Source organism: Bos javanicus, chromosome 26 (assembly GCF_032452875.1).
Source record: "Bos javanicus breed banteng chromosome 26, ARS-OSU_banteng_1.0, whole genome shotgun sequence".
Taxonomy (NCBI): Eukaryota; Metazoa; Chordata; class Mammalia; order Artiodactyla; family Bovidae; genus Bos; species Bos javanicus.
The window spans coordinates 51,425,841-51,430,008 of NC_083893.1; the positions used below are offsets into that span (position 1 = coordinate 51,425,841).

At 37.4% G+C, this 4,168-nt stretch overlaps 1 pseudogene; it reads left to right on the forward strand.

Moving 5' to 3' along the window:
• Positions 1–1,050: 1,050 nt before the first annotated feature.
• LOC133239678 (olfactory receptor 5M9-like) lies at positions 1,051–3,839 on the forward strand (annotated as a pseudogene).
• Positions 3,840–4,168: the final 329 nt, after the last annotated feature.

A 4,168-nucleotide genomic window follows, 5' to 3' on the forward strand; every position in this document is an offset into this window, starting at 1 on the left:
AATCAACTTCCAAATTGTGAGTTGCTACTAGTTGGAGGGAGGCATGATACAATCATAGAGTTTATACACTTTTTAAAATAGTTCCTCTTCTAACTTTTTGTATTTTCATTTTCTTTTTCCTCAATATTTTTACATAACTGGCTACTTGCCCGTAACTGAAAAGTCACATCCTCAGAGAGATCTTTGACCACTGTGTGCAGCCTGCCTCTTCTTATTTCTGTGTTTATCAGCATGCTCCATTTCCGTCTCATAGTAGTTCCATTCCCTAAATTGTCTCATTTCTGTATTTTTTATTCACTCCTTTTCAAAAAGAATCAATTATAATGCAAACCAAAATCTTGTGTAGCTTGTTCAATTTCATACTGCAAAACTTAGACTACTTCTAGATATAATATAATAAAAATATAATATAGCAAATATATTTGACGTAACATTGGTTTTGATGTTTGTAAATGAATTATTATAAGCAATTATAACTACAGACCATTTTATGTCATAATATTCCCTTGAAGCAATGTTATTATGGGGATCTTAAATTCCCAAGATGATGTTAATCCTACAGATGCATCCCTAAGTACTCAGAGCAGTTTACTTCTCAGAAGACTTATCTGGGGAAGTGTATTAAACAGAGAAAACATTTGTTGTGGACATTTTAATTGTAATGACATTGAATTTAAAAATAATTAGACATGTAATGGATTGTTGCTGAAAAGCAGTAGAATCTTAAATAAGACAATAATTTTAAAAGCATGGCACCTGAATTTTATATGTATATAGAATTTGTATATTGATATATTTTTGATATGGTGATTGAACCACTCGCGGTTTACTTTTCTGAGATAACTGTTAAACTGATACAGTCTGTGTTGTTAAATACTGCTTACCTCATCCTGCAAGCAGCAGTAATCAAACAAGTGAAATATATAGCTAAATAAAATAAAACATGATGAGGATTTTCATAAGTTGAAAGCTTTTTATATCATATGCTGGCATAGTGTATAAAAGTATGTCAATGGCTAGATTGTAAGACCAAGCTTTAAGACAATCATCCCATAAAATTGCGTAGATAAGAAGATACCTTCTGAACTTCCCTGGTGACTCAGTGGATAAGAATATGCCTACCAATGTAGGGGACATAAGTTCGATCCCTGGTTGGAGGAAGCTTCCACGTGCCATGGAGCAACTAAGCCCGAGAGCCACGACTACTGAGCCTGTGCTCTAGAACCTGTGAGCCACGACCATTGAAGCTGCTCACCTAGAGTCAGTGCGCCACAACAGGAGAAGCCACTGCAGTGAGAAGCCCACACCCCAACCAAGAGGAGCCAAGCGCAGACAAAAATAAATAAATACATTTAAAAAAAAGGATATCTTCCAAGTCATAGGGAAATGAGCAGGTTAATATTACATGTGCATTTGTATTAATATAGACAATGACAGGCAACCATCATACACAAAAATAGTATTCAATGGCATTTCAATGATTCACTCTTATTACTTCCCTGGTCAGCACAAAGTGGTTGTCTGACCTTATTGAATATTTACATTTATGAGTCTCAAGTCATTTCCTATAAGACAATATGTTGAAATGGATTTGGTCATTCTCTGATGACTCTCAGTCTAGCTTTACTTCTGTTAGCACTCTATGATGTTAGCATCATTGAAATAATTTAGCAAAAATAAGTGTCTAATACTAGTAGTATATGAATGTAATTGTCCATTTTAAAGTTAAGAAACTAATAAATATTGTAATAATTACCTATAAGTCCTATTAAAGGACATAACTGTGATTATATACTCATATTAAACTTTGTGCAAAGTCTACATTGATTTTTATATTATTTGAACTAGAATACTGATAAACATGACTCAAAATTTTCAAGAATAAAATAAATCCATTTGTTGCTTTTAGTTTGTCCATAGGCACTGCAGACTGGGTCTAAGTGAAGGCGATGCCAGATTTCACAGATGTGACAGAATTTGTTCTTCTGGGGTTGACCAGTCGTCAGGAGCTTCAGGGTCTCTTTTTTGTGGTGTTTCTAGTAGTTTACATGATCACTCTGATAGGGAACATTGGTATCATTATTTTGATCAGCATCAGCCTCCAGCTTCAGAGCTCCATGTACTTTTTCTTGAGTCCTTTGTCTTTTGTGGATGTGTGGTTCTCTTCCATTGTCACTCTGAAGATGCTGGAAAACTTACTATCAGACAAAACCCATTTCCTGTGTGGGGTGTTTGGTGCAGTGTTACTTCTTCAGAGCCCTTGTCCACGTGGAAGTATATATCTTGGCTGTGATGGCCTTTGATTGCTACATGACCATCTGCAACCCTCTGCTTTATGGCAGTAAAATGTCCAGGAGTGTCTGTGCTCATCTCATCTCTGTGACACACATCTATGGATTCTCTGTTAGCCAAACCTGCACACTCTGGACATATGGCCTGTACTTCTGTGGAAACTTTGAAATCAACCACTTCTATTGTGCTGACCCTCCTCTTATCAAGACTGCCTGTGGAGGGGTCCACGTTAAAGAATGCACCATGATTGTTATTGCTGGGATTAATTTCACATATTCCCTCTCAGTGGTTCTCAGTTCCTATACCCTCATCATAGCAGCTGTGCTGCACATGCGCTCTGCCAATGGCAGGAGGAAGGCATTCTCCACGTGTGGGTCCCACCTGACAGCTGTTATCATGTTTTATGGGACTCTCCTCTTCATGTATCTCAGGAGGCCTACTGAAGAGTCTGTGGAGCAGGGGAAGATGGTGGCTGTGTTTTACCCCACAGTGATTCCCATGCTGAATCCCATGATCTAGAGTTTGAGGAACGAAGATGTGAAAGAGGCGGTCAACAATGCAATCGTCAAGGCAAGCTTGAAGCAGTGCACCTGCAGTGCATAATTCCATGTATGCCACTTCCTGTTATAAATGTCCAGGCATATAAATAACCCTGTTTAAAATAAACTGTATACAGGCAACACTTAAATATACTAAGAGGTCCAGTCTAACACAGTGATGGTTTACCCCGTGAACGGACTCTCAGGACTAAGCCTCCTTTATCTACATATGCAAACATACTAACCCTGACCTATTACTGTTAGTCACAGTGTACGTAAAACTGTGCTAAGTGTAGTCATCGGATAACTCATAAACACATTTGGATAAGCACACGTTAATTTGGAGGTATCTTTGTAAGAGTTGAATATGCTTTCTTAGGATATTTTCTATATATAATTGCTTTTCACTTGTTTTAAAGTAATATATAATTTCATGAGAAAAAATTAAGACTTCATCACTTTTCCATGAATATAAAAGTTGGTGGATCCTCATGTATCAAAAAAGCTTTCAATAACATTCATACATGCATGGACTTTTGAAAACAAAAATGTTTTCAGAATCTTCAGCTAGTGTCATGAATCAATCAGAAGGTTAACTCTCAGTATATATTGCTCTATAATTGACACTATTTGTGTTTCAAACCATCTGTTGGCTCACTGTAATTCTACTCTTTGGTTTGGATTTTGGCTAGTTGTTTTTCTCTTCATTAATTTAAATAGGTGAAAAATTTATGAGTAAAGCCTATCATGTCCTTCTCATAGTTTAAAAAGATGAAGCAATATGGATTTTTGTCATTTAAAATCTAACTTTTGATCAGAAGAATGTCCTGTTAAACATTTGATTGCTATGATGAAGGTATTGTTTGATTCCAAATTCTTGTCACTAACATTACATTCTTAGATCTGTATTTAGCTGCTTAAGTCAAGCTTTTAATAACTAGAGTGCATCAACTAGGTAAGAATCTGTGTAAAACTAAATGTCATTGCACTGCTGCTGCTGCTAAGTCGCTCCAGTAGTGTCCGACTCTGTGCGACACCATAGGCGGCAGCCCACCAGGCTTCCCCGTCCCTGGGATTCTCCAGGCAAGAACACTGGAGCGGGTTGCCATGTCCTTCTCCAGTGCATGAAAGTGAAAAGTGAAAGTGAAGTCGCTCAGTCGTGTCCGACTCTTAGCAACCCCATGGACTGCAGCCCACCAGGCTCCTCCATCCATGGGATTAGCACAGCTCAAACTGGTATCCATTGGGATCTGATTACACGTTTACAATTCAATTTATGTTGATTGGTGTCCACTTAATCTACCTTCATTCTTAATATAAGTGGAATACACTTTTTG